At 39.1% G+C, this 20,437-nt stretch overlaps 1 protein-coding gene and 1 long non-coding RNA gene across 3 annotated transcripts in view; one reads left to right on the top strand and one right to left on the bottom strand.

Annotated features, from left to right (window-relative positions):
* Window positions 1–7,456, top strand: part of LOC117662430 (uncharacterized) — a 70,558-nt gene extending 63,102 nt beyond the window's left edge. The window contains exon 5 of the long non-coding RNA XR_009622471.2: window positions 7,369–7,456. This is a non-coding gene — a long non-coding RNA (uncharacterized LOC117662430). The remainder of the gene's footprint in view (window positions 1–7,368) is intronic.
* The window catches only part of GABBR2 (gamma-aminobutyric acid type B receptor subunit 2), a 376,357-nt gene that overhangs the window by 140,111 nt on the left and 215,809 nt on the right, over window positions 1–20,437 (bottom strand). The window lies entirely within an intron of this gene.

Raw genomic sequence — 20,437 nt, forward strand, 5'->3', positions numbered from 1 at the left:
GTCTTTATGTTATAGACTTTGGAGAATATTTTATTCAAGGAGTTAAATCGGTTTACACATCACATCACAGCAAGCAAATATTATTGTTAATGTAGATTTAACCAAGCCATGAGAAATTCAAAAGGACATTCAACAAGGATGTCCTTTATCTCCACTATTGTTTATTTTAGTCCTGGAATAGATATATTAGACATGATGAAAAAATAATGGGTGTAAAAATTAAAAATGAAATATTTCAATGGAGAGCCTATGCTGATGATTTATTATGTTTCTATAAAATTCAAAAGGTGGAATGGAATATCTGATGAAGAAGCTAAATACCTTTGAGTTTAGCTTTGGTTTCAAAATAAATAAATAGAAAACAAAAATACTGCTTAAGAATATGACTACTCAAGATTATGAAACTTTGACAAAGAAGCCAGGTTTTAAGGTGAAGAAAATAGTTAAATACCTTGGGATGACATTGACAAATATAAACTCTAAGTTGTTTCAAAATAATTTTGTGCTGTTTGGAATGATATCAAAAAAGACACTATGATAAATTGCAATTATCCTTACTGGGTATAATTTCTGTAATTAAGATGAATGTTGTACCAAAGATGTTGATGACTGGTGCTTCATTTAAACAATGGCAAAAGGATATTTCTAAGTTTAAATGTCAAGGGGAAAAAACCTGAGAATTAAATATAAATTGTTGCAAGATGCTGAAAAAAAAGTTACCTGAACTGGAGGGCCATGAATTAAGATTTGCACGGCATGCCTACCTATGGTAAGACAGGGTTAAAATAAACACTGACTTTAAGTATCTTGTTAGGTATATCATCCTAAGAGTTTAGAAAAAATATAAAACAAGGTTCTCACCTCAGGTACCTTTTTGGGTGTCACTTCAGGAAGCTTTCTTCATAAAAGAAATGATGGTGAGAACAAGCTGGTGGACTCATGGTGAAATAATATCTTTTAAACAAGGGGAACTAACCTCAAGTGAAAAGAAGAATTGGAATCAAAAGGACGTGTCTGCCACTGACTTACATACATACAACTGAAGGAAAGATTTAATCTAGACAAAAAAGTTATGGGTCTGAATCTGTAAAAGTGAATTTGAAATTGTATTTTGTACTGATGATGAACATGTTATTACCAAGTTGTTGATGAAACTAAAATCTGGAAATCAAGTATGTGAAACATTATATGATACAATGGGCAAGGGACTTTAGGAATAATATAATGTTTGAGCAATGGAAAAAACATGTGGATGAATGCTCTAAAATTTATACTGAACTATAATTTAAAAGATAATTTTTACAAAATTTATTTATTGTATTTGTTAAATTTGTTGACTGCCTACTGAACTCTCACTGTGGAGCTACTCTAGGTGACTTACAACAATAAAAACAAAGAAATGAAAAAAGTATAAATATAACTAGCAAAGTAATGAAATAATAGAATAAACAATGAAAAAGAAAACAATGAGTATATAGCAATATGAGAATAAAAGATGAGCGGGTGGGAATCAGGGAGCAAGAGGGGAGTGGGGTTTGCTATCAATCTCCAGGCCAATTGGTGAAGCTAGGTCTTCAGGCTCTTATGGAAGGATAGGAGGGTGGAGGCAGATCTCACCTTGGAGGGTAGAATAATCCAAAAAGTGGGTGTTACAACAAAGAAGGCTCTTCTTCTGGATACCAGAAAGAAGGTTCTTCTTCTGGATGACCAATATGATCTGCAGTAGGCCCTCTCTACCAGTGTGAATGAGGTGAGCTTGTCTTGGCAGGATGAATTGATGTCCCAGTGTCTGGAGGCCGTGCGGGTCTGGATGGGGAGGAACAGGCTTCGGCTCAACCCTTCCAAGACCGAGTGGCTGTGGATGCCGGCGTCCCGGTATAGCCAGCTGGTGCCATCGCTGGCTATTGGGGGCGAGTCATTGACCCCCACAGAGGGGGCTCGCAACTTGGGCGTCCTCCTGGACACACGGCTGTCTTTAGAAGAGCATATGACGGCCGTGGCCAGGGGGGCTTTTTATCAGGTTCGCCTGATACGCCAGTTGCGCCCCTTTCTGGATCGGGACTCCTTGTGCACAGTCACTCATGCCTTGGTTACGTCACGCCTGGACTACTGTAACGCTCTCTACATGGGGCTCCCCCTGAGGAGCACCCGGAGGCTCCAGCTGGTGCAGAATGCGGCCGCGCGGGTGATTATGGGAGCGACGTGGCGCTCCCACGTAACACCTCTCCTGCGCGAGCTGCATTGGCTCCCGGTGGTCTTCCGGGTGCGTTTTAAGGTGTTGGTTCTCATCTTTAAAGTGCTCCATGGCTTAGGGCCAGGGTATTTGCGAGACCGCCTGCTGCTACTGATAACCTCCCACCGGCCAATACGCTCTCACAGAGAGGGCCTCCTCGGGGTGCCGTCGGTCAGGCAATGTCGGCTGGCGGCCCCCAGGGGGCGAGCCTTCTCTGTGGGGGCACCCGCCCTGTGGAATGAGCTGCCTCCTGGAATACGATTGATCCCGGACCTCCGGACCTTCCGTAAAGCCCTGAAGACGTTTTTATTTCATCAAGCCGGCCTAGCCTAAATGGTTTTTAATTGGGATTTTAAATTTTATGGATTTGGGGTTTTAAATTTGGGTAGCCAATGATTTAATTCTTTTAATTATCTTAACTTTTGCATTTGTATGTTTTTTAATTTTGGCTGTTCACCGCCCTGAGTCCCTTCTGGGAGAAGGGCGGTATACAAATTAAATTAATAATAATAATTAATAAGTGAATTGGTTCATTAGGTAGCCTGGACCTATGCCATTAACAGCTTTAAAGTTCATAACCAACACTTTGAAGTGCACCCAGAAATAGACCAGTAGCAAATACAGTTCATGGAGCAGAGATGTAATATGGGCCATTCTGGGGCCCCAAAGATTGCTCTTGCAGTTGCACTTCGAGCCAGCTGAACCTTCTGAATGGATTTCAGGTAGCCCCATATAGAGCGCTTTGCAGTAGTCCAAACAAGAAATAACTAAGTTTTAAGTAACTGAGTTCAGGGAATCAAGATCCAGGAAGAGTCGCAGCTGGTGCACAAACTGGAGCTGTGGAAAAGTTCTCCTAGTCATGCCCGCCACCTGTTCTTCATGAATCATGAGTTCAGGAGAACCCAAAATTGAGAAATAGATCAGAATGGGATAGTACAACCCTGTACTTACTAACTATGTAAAAGTAAAGAAGTTTGTCTTCATATTTGTCTATGGAGATTCTCAGTCATCCATCCGGTTGTCCCAAAGGTGTTTTTTCAAAAGGCAACTGTGACGATGCGAGTTTGACAGCCCTGGTCTACCCACTCTACCCATGCAATAAATTTATAAATAGCCTAAAATTATAAAGGTATAACTTTGAGCATCATCCTGTTAGAAAATGCCAGGATACTTTCTGTATAATATAAGGAAAAGATGCATTCCAGGCTGATTAAAACTTGAGAAGCAAAGAAAAAGAACTCTTTTTAACTTGCTGAATATTTTAAGGATTGAGCAAAATGCCATCTGTTATGTTCCACAAAAGATTTATTTATTTGTTAAAACTATTTATATTCCATGTTCAAGTTAATAAAAAATGCCTTACAAATAATATAAACAACTGTAAACAAAAATATAGTAAAAGCTATTTTAAAGAAGCTTCTAGGATTCTTCCCAGAAGGCAGTTAGTGACAGTGGCCTTGGTGGTAGGTGGGAGGGAAGACTGAGCAGATTTTTGGGATGGCTTTATATAGTCCTGTTCATTTATTTTATTTATGTAACAACATTTTCTTCGAAGTGGGATGATAGGTTTCCCTAATGTAATCCTTACAATGATCTGTGAGGGGACAAAAGCTCATAACTAAGTTAGAAATTAAGGTTAGCCTCAACTCTAGTCTTTAATCTACACAATATCATACTATACTACATTAGATTTCCGTCTGAAAAGCTATCAAGGCCATTTGTGCCATATGAGCAGAAAGATAAGATATAAACTTTAAAAAATAAAATCATTCAGTAAATATTTGAAACTGCCCTAATTATTGCCATTACTATCTAGACAATATACCAAGGAGACAAATAGCTTAATTAGAGTGAGATTATTTGTATTAATCAATTGTATTGTAATTATAGTGACTATATTTTTCCATATCAATTAATTAGTATATGCAATTTTATAAAAATGTGTCATATTGAGGTTGATCTCTTTTTTAGTGATGTTTCTTCTTTTGAATTTTTGCCTAAAGGTTCAATCACATAATATATTCCAATGTATTAATTAATAACCTGGCAGCAGTTGTGCATTTGTTATTTACTTTTTATGGATTTTGTTATTTCGCAACAAACTGATTTTGCTATTGCACAAGAAAACATTCTGAAAGTGAAATTGAATGACACATAGTTATTCTATTTTTAGTATATAAATATACGTTTTTCTAATGTGTTTGCGTTGAAATTATAAGTATTTATCAATAATTCAAATGTTATGCACTCAGTCAATCAATAGGGATTCTATTCAGAATGGTGAAATTCACACACCAAGTTAAAACGATCAACATGACAAGAATCCTTTTTTTTTTTTTTTTTTTGCTTTACTTTGGGGTTTTTTGGTTTGAAACATTCTCCTAACTGCAACTATCTGAGGTTATCTGAGGGACCACCCCTCTCCAATTACATCAACCTGCCCCACTCGATCTAGCAGAGAATATATATTATAAGCACCCATCTGCCAGGAACCGATGTTTGGTGGGTCTCAAGCAGCAAGTCTTCTCTACCATGGCATCTGCCCCAGCAGTGAAATCTGTCCGGATCTATCCGACTCGTGCGAACCGGTAGGGCTGGCTGTGGGAGACTCCGCCCACCCACCGGGACTTCCATTACGTCCCATTTTTGACCCTCTGTGCATGTGCAGAAGAGGCGCGCGCACTCACATTTCTGAACCGGTAGCGAAGGTAAGTGCATTTCACCGCTGATCTGCCCTATGGAACATTCTCCTCCCCACCTAAGACAGGTTGGCTCCATTGCTGTTATTGTTTCTGAAGCCTCTCAAAACCTAGTTGTGTCACCAGACCTGAGCGTCTTGGGAATTCTTAGATGTCTCTATTGTGATTGAACTTTTACTCTCTCCATGTGGTTTGTATATTTTAATTTTTTTTATTTTAACAGTGACTTTTTATATTTTTATAATGTTTGTTTTTATATACAGTACATTGTTATTATAGTTTGTTGTATGCTGCTCAGAGTTGCTTTTTGTGAGGTGGGCAGCGGTATAAATGTGAGAAATAAATAAGTAAATAAACTATATAAATCCTTTAAAAAGAAAGGTATTTATGCCTACCTGGACCAAAATGTGTAGGCAGGTGTATCTAATGTATTAGCAGAAACAATGCAGTCCAAATAAATATATTAAATCTTAAGTGCACATTCTGAATCCAATATGTATTCGAATACCTACCTGATATGCACAGGTAGTCCTCGACCTACAACAGTTCGTTTAGTGACTATTCAAACTTATAACTCCACTGAAAAATGTGACTTCTGACCATTTTTCATAGTTACGACCTTTGCAGTATCCCATGATCATGGGATCAAAATTCAGGTGCTTGGCAACTGGTTCATATTTATGAACTTTGCTGTGTTCCAGGGTCATGTGATCCCCTTCTGACAAACAAAGTCAATGGAAAAGCCAAATTCACTTAACAACCAGATTACTAACTTATCAATTTCAATGGTTTAATTAACAACTGTGACAAGAAAAGTCATAAAATGGGACAAAGCTCACTTAAAAATATCTCAATGACAGAAATTTTGGACTCAATTGTGGTCATAAGTCAAGGTCTACCTGTACATTTGACTTGCAAGTCAGTATTGACTCCAGGTGACTAAAGGGACAGGGGTGTGCAGTTTTCTTGGTAATGTCTTCAGAAGTGATTTGTCACTGTCTACTTCTTACAACTGAGAGTGACTGGCCCAAAGTCATCATTTGGGTTCCATGCGTAAGGCAGTATTAAAACTCAGGTTTCCCTGCTTCTAATTAGCATCTTAATCCCTATATCAGTATTTCTAAAATTTGGCAGGTTTAAGATGTATGGACTTCAACTCGCAGTATTCACTAGCCAGCATGTCCCTTCACTATTATTTTTGAAGAAAAGCCCATGTATTTATCAATCAGAAATCTGGACACGTCTGTAAAACAATATCTAATGAAATAAAAACAATATTATGCTATGTTCTTATGAATACATTAATCAATCTTTAGAATTTAGAATGAGAACCCAAACCAATCTTTAGAACTTGAATGAGAACTCAGATGGAATTTCAGACTGTGATCAACATTTTGATTGAGAACTTATTTCTGAGTAAAATAGGAATAGGATTCTATAATTAGAGACTAGGATTAGATTACAGTTCATACATGTTTTGCTAAAAGAAATGTGTCAGTTTTGAATAAAAGAAATTTCAATAATTAAATTTGAAATGGTTTTTATTCCTGACTTTCCTTCCAAAATTAGTTTTCATTAGCCCTTTTGCAAATTTTCCTCCCTATTGTCTTATCATACCCTCAGTCTATGCATTATCTACCTGTCACTACAACTAAACACACAGCAGTAGCTATATACTGTTCTTAGAACATACTAAATCAAACTTCAGAGACAACAGTACCAATTAATGAAAAAAAAATCTTAATTCACATTCTCCTTGTAACAGTGTTTCTAAGAGTGCCATCTGTTTTCTTAATATTAGATCAAATCAAACTCACGGCACAAAATGGTATTTTTATTTTTAACTTTCAACAGATGATGCTGACGTTGCAAATTCCATACACTGCCAAGTAGGTGGATATGGTCTACTGTAAAATGTCTTTAACTAATGATAAGTATTAATCTAGAATCTTAATCCCAGAGGTATAGGAGTAGCCATGTTAATAAAAATGACCTTTCTTAAAACTTGTTTTGTTCTGAATAAATGCATCATATGTTCCAAGACAACTTGAGCATGGAAAAAATTCTGATACTTATAAAATAAAACTCTAATTTGACAATTAGAATGTGACTTGAAACATTTAAAAACGTTAGGCAAAAGGTTGAGGCTACAACTGTTTTTGTATTGTACTGCACTGAAAAAAGTTGGATGTTACTTCTCTATTTTCTTTCTTTTTTACTTCGCTCTTTAACATTATAATGTTTTGTTTATATTTGTATTTTACCTTATAATAAAGTTTAATAAAAGTTTATTTTTAAAAGGTTATTAAATATTTCACCTGATTGAATATGTTTCCTAATATATTTTCAGTAACATTTTTTTCTGGAAAAAGGAATTTTAATTTGCTACTATAAAGAGTAAACTTGTTAATCTTCTCTGTATTGTTCCAATTTTAGTATATGTGCTGCTGAAGGAGGACTCCTCCCCAAGATGGCTGCTGAATGCTAAGGGGTTTTTCTCCCTCTTGCTGATGATCTGCTGATTTTGCTGCCAAAGCTGGTTCTCTAGTGCTGCTCTCTAGATGTGAAGGGGAGACTTAGGAACGGACCAAGATGGCTTTCAGATAGCCATGGACCCACCTGGGAAGGAAGTCTTGAAGATTCCAGTTTCCTGTGAGAGCAGTCGGAAAGTCACTGGGTATCCATCTTCCTCTTGGTAGTTCATTTTCTTAAATAAGCCTGAGTTTTAACTTTACTTTTTGAATCTTCTGCTTTTACTCTGCTTTTTAAAAGTTGACCAGTCAGTTGAATGCTGATATATTTTATTTTAATCCTCTTCTGGTCTCTACAATAGCTGTTCTTTTTCTCTCTCTTTGATTTATGTTGTTGTTTTGAATAACTTTCACTTCTCTGTAAGGAAACACGGAATGTTCATGGCTGATGAAAGTGCTTTCATTTGATTTACATTAATATTGGTCTCTCACCACAGGTTTTTTGCATTTTATTAATCTGCAAAATATTTGGACCTTAAAAAAAATTTTTTTTTAATCTTAGATGGAAATATCCAGAAAATATCTTCCCTGGTTTTTTATTTATTTATTCACTTTGCTTCAGCATTTTTATTTATTTATTTATTTTTATTTATTTTATTCAATTTGTATACCACCCTTCTCCTAGTGGACTCAGGGCGGTGCACAGCCAAAACTAAAACACATACCAATACAAAATTTAAAATTTTTTAAAAGAATTTCATGACTTTGGCCCCAAAATTTTGATTCCTGATTAAGTTTCACAGAGCAATAATGTATCAGATTACAGACAAGCAAGGTAAGATGTAGTTTTTAGTTGAAAGCTTTTTTAAAAAGTTTGATGAAATAATAATGGCTATGGAAAATATTCAAATGCATGTAGATCTGGATAAATTAGATTCACAAATGGTATATGATTTGAAAATTGCAGATCCATTGGAAAGAGCTATGGACTGTACATAGAACTAACTGCTTTCTGAAGTTCAAGCCTGTGCTCTTTTACAACAGCAGAAGCCTGATTGAATGGGGAAGTGATAAATTGTTTTCTTTCAGAGGACTGAAGGAGATTGGGGAATGGATTTATCACACTTAATCGGAAACCATTTTCTTCTGGACTTTGTTGGGAAGACAGACAGATTGTAGAGACTGAATTTATTATATTTAACTGGACAGTAATTGATATGAGATGGTGTTAAGAAACAAATGTGGAAATTTGATCCAGGGCAAATTACTCTTAACTCTTGGGACAATTTGGGATAGATTTATTATTTATTTATTTATTTATTGGTTCGATTTATATGCCGCCCTTCTCTGGAGACTCAGGGCGGCTTACAATGCATTAAGCAATAGCCTTCATACTTTTGTATATACCTACTTAGTAGGGCTTTTGGCCCCCCCTAAGCAGTGTTCTTTTTCATACAAAGTCAGCTTATTGCCCCCACAATCCGGGTCCTCATTTTACCTACCTCAGAAGGATGGAAGGCTGAGTCAACCTTGAGCCTGGTGAGATTTGAACTCGCAGTAATTGCAGGCAGCTGGCAGCTAAGTGCTACTTAATAGCACTTTAGTCCGCTGCTCCACCAAGGCTCCCTTGGTGGAGATAAGATAAGATGGTGTGGTAAATTTTCTATGAGTTGTGGTAAATTTTCTATGAATTATTAGCATTGGGTTTTGAAACTTTAACCTTGCCCTTTTTTTTGTTATTGTTCTTCCTGTTAAGTATTTTGACATTAATATACTATATACCGTAGATGACTGGTCAATAATTTGCAATAGATTTAATAGTTTAAAAATTTGGGGGGCCTGTTTCGCAAGGGATGGGAATAACATTGTAGTAATGTATTAATCAGTATTCAACTAAGAGGGATATGTATATATGTATTTTTTTTAATGCATTTTTTTTCAATGTCTTATTTGCTTTGTGTTTTTTCTTTGGTTTTGGTTTTTTAGAATTTTGGGGGAGTTTTATATTTTAACTTTTCAAACTTAGAAAGACAAAAAAGAGTAAACTTGACACTGCTCTATTCCAAGTCATTCCCCATTTGAAAGACTATTGCATCCCAATTTAGTTTTAAAAGCCCCCGAAGAACTTTTAAAAGAGAGAACAGGGACACAAAAATCTTGTATAAAAGGTATCTGACCATATCTTTTTCACCCTTAAGAAATTGTAGTGTATCCATTTAAATTATGATAATTGATCCGTCTATCCATCCATCCAGTGAAGCATATATTTAAAGCTGATTTTCTAAACATTAACAGGTCTTAAAAGCAGGACTGCACTTTCTATAAGTGAGATTCCTAAAGTACCTACCATTTTCTTTCTTTCAGTGTCTGCATTGGTATATTGATAAAAATTTGAGAGCTGAAAAATATGAAACTGTAATAATTAAATTTATACTAAGGTTAATACTTAGTAATTTTAGCATTAATTCGTATTCTGTTCTTTAATTCATATTAGGCATTTTAAGTACTTGTTGGAGTAGAAAGGCAGAATATAAATAAAACAAATTAAAGAATATATACAGTTAGGAAAGTTAAAAAGAACATCTGTCTTTATCATGCATATTTTTCCTCAATCATTTTAATTTTAAGAGGATTTTTCACTGAACTATGTGTAATCTTACTATTGCACACATTGAATTAATATTTGATACAGGCCATAATGTAATTTGCAAATATCAAATTAATTACATTTGAAATGCATAGATATGGTAGGTATACCAAATGATGTGCTTTATTGGGTATATTAAAAAGGCAAAATCATTGGAAAAAATATAAAATAATTATAGCTTGCAATTAAAAAGCTTGTTTCTCTGAACTAGTGCTTAATGACTATTTTTATATATACTTGGGTAGTTTAGTATACTGTGCGTTGTTACTGATTAAAACTAGTAAGCTAGTTTTAAAACCTTGAAATACTTATTAAAACAAATGATTGGGCAGAATTCCCAAAAGCATGACTCATTTCCAAATCATGTTGACCCACTTTGCTATGATGATTTTCTTAAGTACCATTTATAGCTGTTGATTAAATCTGATCTACCTAATAGAACAGCTATCAATTCTAAATGGAAATGCAGGCTTCATAAGATCACAGGACTGGAAAGGGAAATCCTATGGGCTTTCTTAGGAAATCAGAGAAAATTCCTGGCTACAGTTATCACATGGGACCCATCTCTTCCAATGCCAGATGTTCTCTTTTAGCGAAAGACCAGATGGTCAGAGGGAAAGAAGAAAATATAACACATTGCTTACATCACAGTAAGTTTGTTTAAAGAAAAATGAACAATCAAACGGTGAAATGTGAACATATCCCTAAAAAGCAGGTAAGTCAAGGAAAAGGCAATAGAGAACAGGAGGATATGAAAATATCCAATGCCCCAATATTTTATGAAGCCTAGGTAAGTTAATTTGTACTGTCCCTGTAAATCAGGGACTGATGACAGTTGCCAATTTAAAATTAAGGAGGATTGGAATGAAAGATAAAGATAGAAATACAGGTAGACCTCACTTACTGACTGCCTCATTCAGTAACTATTCAAAATTACAATGGTACTGAAAAATAACTTTGCTACCAATGCTCACATTTATGACCTCCACCGCATCAGTCAAATAATCACCATTATAGTCGATATGCTAAGCCTGACTCATTTTCCCCCCTCGCTCATGCAGAATGGAGAGATTGGAGAGGAAGGGATTATGAAAGACTAAGCAGGCATACAATGGAGAATACATATCAAAAAAAAAAAAAAAACACTGGTTCCCTCAGCCCTGCTTGGGACTAGGAACTGTGAGTATACTCAGCAAACAGCTGGTGTATTCCCCATTATGTGTCTGATTATTGTACTTATTGTATCCAACATTCTTGAAAACAATCATTTCAAACTAACCTGGATCCATTTACGGAAAGATAGGTTGTACAAAGTATTTAACCAATTAATTGTGGATTCCATACCAGATAAATTTGCTTCTATTTGCTCTAGGTCAAATGCCAGTTGGCAGAGTCTACTATGGTGAGCAAGATACATCTTCTTTTACTATCTGGATTTCTTTGGCGCACATACAACATAAGGAAATGTATAAATGTTTTAACTTATCTGTAATATGAATGCTACTACCTGCATACCACACTCAAAACTTCCTAAATCCTTTAAGCATTTGGGAGGGCATGAGTAGCTGGATCCAGAAACGTTCTTTTGAAGGACAGGGTTAGAGTTAGGGTTAGGATTTGTTGCTTTGAAGGTGATAGTGCACTCTATCATGAATCAGAAATTTTTAAAGATGTTCATCAGTCTTCAATATTCATACTTTAGTGGGGTTGTTGAGAAGAGATAGAGTTTTATTGCAGAGAATTCTAAAGGAAATGGATTATCAGGATTCCTGCCAGTCATTGAGAATTCAAGAACCGTAAAGGAACAGAAAAAGCATTGTTTGCTCTGATCAGTGACCTTCATTAGGGTCTAGATGGGTGAGTGGTGTCACATTCTTTGTTCTGCTAGACACTCCAATAGTATTGAATCACAGTATCCTTCTGGACCATCTTCAAGGCCTAGATATTGGGAATACTATATTATAGTGGTTCCGTTCCAACTCAAGTCATTATTTTTTATTTATTTTATTTTTATTTTTTTATTTTATTTTATTTTGAATTTGTATACCGCCCTTCTCCCTGAGGACTCAGAGCGGTGAACAGCCAAATAAAAACATCAATTACAAATATTAAAATACAGTTAAATATATATATATATAGATTTGGCCCCATTAATTAAAACGATAAACAAAACAATTAAAAACACTTAAAAAGAATTAGGCCAGCCCGGCTTGTTGGAAAAAGAAGGTTTTAAGGGCTCGGCGGAAGGCACTGAGGTCATGGATTCTCCTTATCTCTGGGGGCAACTGATTCCAGAGGGTGGGTGCCCCCCCACTAGTTACTCCTTTGTCTGTTCTGCAGGATTTAGTTCTGTTCTCTAACATGTTGATTACTATTTGGATATACAACTGTAACATGTTTTATTTGGGATTGCCTTTGGAAATGATCTGTAATTTGCAATTGATTCACAATGCTGTGGCAAGATTGCTGGCAGGTTAACCTTGTCATTGTAGAGTAATGCCAATTCTACATTGGGTATCCATAAACCACCGGGCCCAATTTAAGGAACCAGTTATCACCAATCATGTCCATTATTGTGTAGTGTTAGGATACATTATGCAATAGTTTACCAAGTTTCAATCTTGCTGCCATGTCCAAACATATAGAGAGGCTGTTCAGAATGCTCCTGCCTCAATGAGATGTTGGTGGGTTATGTATTAGACATAGGCCTTTTCCATAATAGCTTCCATTCTCTAGTGCTCTCTTTCCCCAATAGAAGATTTGCCTCATTGCATCCTTGTATTTTGCCTTTAGTCCCATTTGACTGCAGGCATTCATCCTGGCTATGTGTTTCTTGTATTTTTCTATTATTTTGTTATAGTTGCTTTCTTGTTTTGTTTGTCCCAGATTCTTAATGGTCTACAAGTATGGTAAAATAATAGTATTAATAGTAAAAGTAATTATAATATAAATAAGAAATGGCACAAATATAAATCATCCACGATCTTATTCAGGAGGGGGAGGCGGACCTGGCGGGCATTACGGAGACCTGGTTGGGCCAGGAGGGGGAAGTCCCCCTCGTGGATATATGCCCACCAGGCTTCCGTGCATTTCATCAGCCGAGGGCTCAGGGTAGGGGCGGGGGGGTGGCGGTTATTATAAAGAAAGGTCTGGATCCAAGGGAGACCACTGTTCCACAGATAGCCGGATGTGAGTCCCTCTTTGTGAAGTGGGGTCGTGGAGTACAGATGGGCTTGTTGGTCACGTACCTGGCTCCCTGCCACGTGGCAACGGCCCTGCCCGAGCTGCTTAACGTTATAGCCGAGGTGGCGGTGGACACCCCCAGACTTGTCATCATGGGGGATTTCAACCTGCCATCTATCGGTGAAACGTCTGAGGTGGCTCGAGAGTTCATGGCTTAGATGACGGCCATGGACCTTACTCAGTTAATTCATGACCCCACTCACACAGGGGGACACACTCTGGACTTAGTTTTTGTCTCTGGTCAATGGTTGAGTGGCCTTGATATAGGGGATATAGCCATCGAACCCTTGTCATGGACTGACCACTCACTCCTTCGACTAGACTTTCTAACCGCTGCACCCCGCCGCAGGGAGGCGGGACCGACCAGGTGGTTCCGCCCCAGGCGCCTGATGGACCCTGATAGGTTCCAGATGGAGCTTGGGCCATTTCCTGAGATTCTGGCTCATGACTCGACTGAGGACCTGGTGGCCGCCTGGGATAGTGCGGCTGCCGGGGCCTTGGACCGAGTCGTGCCTTTGCGGCCTCTGACCCGGCACCGAACTCACCTAGCTCCTTGGTTCACCGAGGAGCTTAGGGAGATGAAGCGCCGGAAAAGACGCCTGGAGAGTAGTTGGAGGACCAGCCGCTCCGAATCTGACCGAACACTGGTGAGGTCTCATATTAAGACCTACCTAGTGGCGATAAAAGCGGCGAAAACTAGCTATTTTGCCGCTCTTATCGCGTCATCAGATAATCGCCCGGCTGCCCTGTTTAGGGTGACCCGCTCCCTCCTCCATCTGGAGGTGCGGGATGACCCCTTGCAGGGTCGAGCTGAGGATTTTGTGCAGTATCTGCATGACAAAATCGCTCAGATTCGGGAAGGGCTGGCCTCTGACTGGGTATGTCCGGACGGGATGACTGAGGCAGGTCTTGAGAGCGTTATCTGGGGGGAGTTCGATCCTGTGGCTCCCGAGGACATGGACAGGGTCCTGGGACGGCTGAACGCGACCACATGTTTATTGGACCCGTGTCCCTCCTGGTTGGTACTGGCTTCCCGGGAGGTGACACGAGGCTGGCTCCAGAAGATTGTTAACGCCTCTTTGAGTGAGGGGGTCCTGCCGGCCGCTTTGAAAGAAGCGGTTGTGAGGCCCCTCCTCAAGAAGCCCTCTCTGGATCCGGCTGTTTTGGCTAACTATCGTCCAGTCTCCAACCTTCGCTTCGTTGCGAAGGTTGTTGAGAGTGTGGTGGCGCAACAGCTTCCCCGGTACCTGGATGAAACTGTCTATCTAGACCCGCTCCAGTCCGGCTTCCGGCCTGGGCACAGCACGGAAACGGCATTGGTCGCATTGGTGGATGATCTCTGGAGGGCCCGGGATAGGGGCTGCTCCTCTATCCTGGTCCTGTTAGACCTCTCAGCGGCTTTTGATACCATCGACCATGGTATCATGTTGCACCGGTTGGCGGGGTTGGGGGTGGGAGGCACCATTCTGCGGTGGTTCTCCTCCTACCTCTCTGACCGGTCGCAATCTGTGTTGACAGGGGGGCAGCGGTCGACCCCGAGGCACCTTGTTTGTGGGGTGCCACAAGGGTCGGTCCTCTCGCCCCTTCTGTTCAACATTTATGTAAAGCCGCTGGGTGAGATCATCCGTGGCTTCGGGTTGGAGTTCCATCAGTACGCTGATGACACCCAGCTGTACATCTCCACCCCAGGCCACCCCAATGATGCCCTTGAAGTGATGTCCCAGTGCCTGGAGGCCGTGCGGGCCTGGATGGGGAGAAACAGGCTCCGACTCAACCCCTCCAAGACCGAGTGGCTGTGGCTTCCAGTGTCCCGATATAGCCAGCTGATGCCATCGCTGGCTATTGGGGGTGAATCACTCGCCCCCACGGAGAGGGCTCGTAACTTGGGCGTCCTCCTGGATGCACGGCTCTCTTTGGAAGATCATTTGATGGCCGTGGCCAGGGGGGCTTTCTATCAGGTTCGCCTGATACGCCAGTTGCGCCCCTTTCTAGATCGGGACTCCCTACACACAGTCACTCAGGCACTCATCATTTCCCGCCTGGACTACTGTAGCGCTCTCTACATGGGGCTCCCCCTGGGGTGCACCCGGAGGCTCCAGCTGGTCCAGAACGCGGCCGCGCGGGGGATTATGGGGGCGACGAGGCGCTCCCATGTGACACCTCTCCTGCGCGAGCTGCACTGGCTCCCGGTGGTCTTCCGGGCGCGCTTCAAGGTGTTGGTGACCACCTTTAAAGCGCTCCATGGCTTAGGGCCGGGGTACTTACGAGACCGCCTTCTGCCACCAATAGCCTCCCACCGGCCAGTACGCTCACACAGAGTGGGCCTCCTCAGGGTGCCGTCCGCCAGACAATGTCGGCTGGCGAGCCCCAGGGGGAGAGCCTTCTCTGTGGTGGTGCCCACCCTCTGGAACAACCTCCCCCCAGAGTTACGTACAATAACAGACCTCCGGATTTTTCGTCGGGCCCTGAAAACCCATTTATTTCAACTAGCTGGGCTGGCTTGAGTCAAATTTTAAACTGATTTTAAATTGGAATTGTTTTAATCACGGCCAAAAGATTTAATTATTTTAATCAGTTTTTAGATTTTGTATGTTTTGTATGTATGTCTTGTTTTTATTTTCGGCTGTTCACCGCCCTGAGTCCTATATTGGAGAAGGGCGGTATAGAAATTTAAACAAATAAATAAAATAAATAAATAAATAAAAGGACTGTACCACTCCACCCCAAAACATCTGCATAAAAGTTTAAGCAGTGAAACAGAGCCACATTTTTTAAAAGTGAAGTTACATAAACCCTTAAAATATTGCTATATCAAAGCTATAGAAGTCAACGAAATACTAGCCAAAATGTTTAAAACCTTGCAATATAATGCATTTAAAATACTACTTGCAGTTTCTAAACAATCACAGAAAACACAATGGTAGTCAAGGGACTGCAAAACATTAATTTATATTCCACAATGAAAAATGATTTGGGATAAAGAAACTATTAATCTCATATTAATTTATCTCATATGCTAGTAAGATAACACTAAAAAATTTGTGTTCAAGTGGAGCAAGAACTGCCAGATGCACGTGCTGATTTCAGGCAAAGCAGAGGCATCCAACTTTATACCGCTAAAGACAACTGAGTTTAAAAAATATATCTATTTTTGCCTTATTGATTATACTCAGTTTTCTGTCTATATAATGTGGACTTTATAGATCATACCAAGTGTGGATAAAATAGTTCACAATAAACATTGGGAAAATACTGAAAAACTCTCCAAGCTAAGGAACTAAAGCATAAATTGGGTGCTAAATTGAAATTAATTTGGGTGATCTCTTCTTTTATCATTTCAATAAATATTGTTAAAGATGACTTTATGAAGTTTCTTCTTTCAGCTGAATTGACTAACAGGAGTCTGATAAGCTGGTTGAAGAGGTCAAAGCAATGGGAACCTTGGGGAAAGTGACTACATTATTTGGAGACCTAAGATACTGCAAAATGAGAAATTGGAGCATAGCCATACATGCTGACGAGATCTCAGAAGAGCTTATTTCGACAAGCTTAGAGAAGTATTAAGTGGAATCACAATGACAGAAAGGTCAAAGAAGATGTAAGAAACTCAGAAGCTTCTCAAAAATAAGGTACTAGAAGTATACTGAGTGAGAAAAAAAACAAAGAAGGGCAGCCTAGGTAACCAATGAGGTCGCATAGGGTGTTTTTGACTGAGCTCAGAGTTAAAAGAGACATGTTTTAAGAAATACAAGATTGGTGCAATCAGCAAGCAAGCTAATATCTGCAGAAAGAAAATTGCAAAGGCTAAAGCACAAAAGAAATGTCAACTTGTAAAGGAAGCTAAAAGCAACAAAAAGGTGGGTTTTTTTTTGCTATGTCATTAGTAAAAGAAAGAAAAAAGGAAACAGTGGGTCTATTGCAAGAAGACAATGGTAGATTCATAATATATGAGTTTCTCAATTCATACTTTGCTTTAGACTTCTCCCTAAAAGAGAACTGTTCAAATGGACTTAAACAGAAGAGAGAGGCAAAGATAGCTAGGAATGACCGTACTACCATAAATAAGTTAAATCTCTGAATCAACCCTGGCAATCAGTGGGGTGGCAGGTGCCATAGCCAGATTGCCCTTACTTTGTGATCATTTCCCAGTTCTGTCTAGTTAAATGTCTTCCCTCAAGAAACACATACTGAGGATTGCTGCCATGAAAAACAACTGGACGTGACCCATTTGAGCAATCAAATACAAGGATTCAGCCTCATTCTAGCATAGTGTATCAAGCTCCCAAAACAATGGTCTATCTATTGTGTCACAACCCCCCCCCCCAAGGATCTGGGAAGCATATTTTCAAGAATTCTACAATGACACCTCTGTTGGAAGTGGATTCCTTGCCAAACTATAGAAAATCTGCCAAGGTAAGCACCGGTGACCATGACAGGTATCAAGACTCTTGTTACTCACCTAAGACCAAGGAAGGTCCCAAGAGGGGCCTAAACTCTTCAGAGACCAATAAAAACAACTTGGGTTTATGGGCCCCCCGTCTTACCTCATTCTTTACCTGCATCAAATATTATGGCTGAGTCCCCAAGGACTTTGGGCTTGTAATCATTGTCCCTATATATAAACAGGGGAAAAGGGATGATCCTGCTAATTATAGACTGATCAGTTCTGCTGATCATGGATCAAACTCTATGCAAGACACTGTCAATGGAAATTATAGGACTAGCTGGAAGAGTATGCTGGCTTCAGGGAAGTACTGACCATTGATCAGTACCTACTGCTCCAGTAACTCATCAAAAAATACTTCTTTCTCATATTCTTCTTCTTGTGCCATATCTGTCTTCGGACGTTGGCGATCATGTTGGCGATCCTATTTTTATCAACAGCTGCATGAAAAATTGCTGTTGAGTTTTGTCCAAACCAATCCCTTAGATTTTGAAGCCATGGTGTTCTTCTTCTGCCCGGACCTCGTTTGCCTTCAATCTTTCCTTGGAGGATTAAGTGAAGTATGCCGTATTTTTCTGGGTGTTGCATCATATGTCTTTCTCAACAAAGCATTCATTCGTTCATTCATTCATTCATTCATTCATTCATTCATTCGTTCATTCATTCAATTTCTATACCCATCCATCTCAATGATTCTGGGCTGCCTTCATAGATTTCAAAACAGCTTTTGATTCCATATCCCAAACTAAACTATGGAAGAAACTGGAAACCACCTGGATTGAGTGATATTTACTTCATCTAATTTGTATGTTTTATGAAGGGACATCACAATTTCCAGTCCCACCTTACCAGTGCCACTGGAACAGAGAAAAGCATCAAGCAAGGCTGCATATTGGCCCCATTCTTATTCAATTTCAATTGGGCCATCTCTTCAAACCAAACCCAACTTTTATCTTCCAAAACTTGCAGAAGACACATCTCTCCTCTACTCTATGCAGACAATGCAGCAATATTTTCAAGAATACATTTGGACAGAGGGTGACAGCACTAGCATAGCACTGCAAGAAAGATCAATCAGAACAGAAAACCAAAATCATGGCATTTGCCAAAAGGCTCAAGAGCTACTCCTGGATGATAGATAACCATAAGACTGGATAGGTTTCCTGTTTCAAATACATTGATTCTGCCAATAGTAGGAAACACCATGGGGATGATGTTGAAAAAGCTCGGGGGAGTTCATCTGTCTCATTAAATTCCTCAAAACAAAAAGTGACTGCTACATTCAGTACAAGCAGTACTCAAATTATTCAAAGCCAAGTCAATAGCGCAATGTCTTTGTGGTGCCAAGCTGACTCTCTCTCCAATGTTGCACCATCACAACTTGTTCAATCTAGTCAGGACCCCAGCCTTTATTGTCAACAGGTAGTCTGCCTCCCTTAGTGTTTAGATGGAGGGCCTGCTTGGGTAAAGGCATTGAGTGTGTATCAGAGGTGCAAGAACCTCAGGACAGCCTGTCCCTCTGGAATTGCTTTTTTAATGTTATAAAAATTTTGAATAGGACAATAAAAAATAATACAAATTGGAAGAAAAGAAAGAAGAGGAAAAAGTACAAAAAAGGGAGGAAGGGGGAAAAAAAGTAAAAAAGAAAAAAAAACCTAGCCTTCCGAAATAAATAAGTTTTATTCAATGCAGTTACCAACAAAAGATCTAAACAAAATTCTTAAGATTTTATCATAAATTAACATGCATAAAACTCATCATTCCATATCCCAACTGTTCACTATAAGAAGATCTCATTTAAAAGGCATAAAATGCTCCAATTATTTTAATGTAAACAAACTAAAAGAAAATCCAAGTTTAACATGGCAAGGAAAGAACATTTTTCCTTTACAAAAGGCAAGAATCAATATACAACATTCCAAATAGCAACTTATCTTTATCAAATAAGGTAATCCTTGATTTACAACTATTCATTTAGTGACCCTTACTGACTGTTTTTCACACTTATGACTGTTTCAGCATCCCCATGGTCACATGATCAAAATTTGGTTGCTTGGCAACTGCTATAAATTTATGACAATTGCACCTGCCGGCTTCCGACAAGGAAAGTCAATGGGGGAAGCCAGATTTGCTTAACAACTACATGATTCATTTAACAACGGTGGCAAAAAAGTTGTAAAATGGAGCAAAACTCACTTAACAGCTGCCTCACTTAGCAATGGAAATTTTAGCTCAATTGTGGTCATAAATTGAGGATTATCTATATCCCTTCCATATCTTCATTCTAAACTATAAACACATCTACATTTCATAAATATAGAGAAAGTCCCAATATTCTAATATGAGCAAAATTCTAAAAATTAACATAACAAAAGAGAAATATTTTTTTCTTTTAAAAAGTTCCCCAAAGTTCCTTATTTTGAATGAAAGAAAAAGCAGTTAAATACAAAGTTAGAATAAGTATTATGAAATTAAGATTATATAATTCTGGAATTGTTGAGGTTCAATGTGGATGGTTCACACGGTCTTGGGAATGGGAGGCAAAGGGAAGACGGTTAAGGGAAGGCATTGTAGTAGTGATGATCATGGGGCAGTATGGCGGGAGAAAGTGGTGGGCAAAACCAGATACCTGAAACCATATCCCTTTAGATAATCTGAGATTGCAGAGGAAAGGCAGCAGTTGGAAGGAACAGGGATCTT

The sequence above is a fragment of the Pantherophis guttatus genome, chromosome 3 (genome assembly GCF_059756535.1).
Source record: "Pantherophis guttatus breed Tessera chromosome 3, ASM5975653v1, whole genome shotgun sequence".
Taxonomy (NCBI): Eukaryota; Metazoa; Chordata; class Lepidosauria; order Squamata; family Colubridae; genus Pantherophis; species Pantherophis guttatus.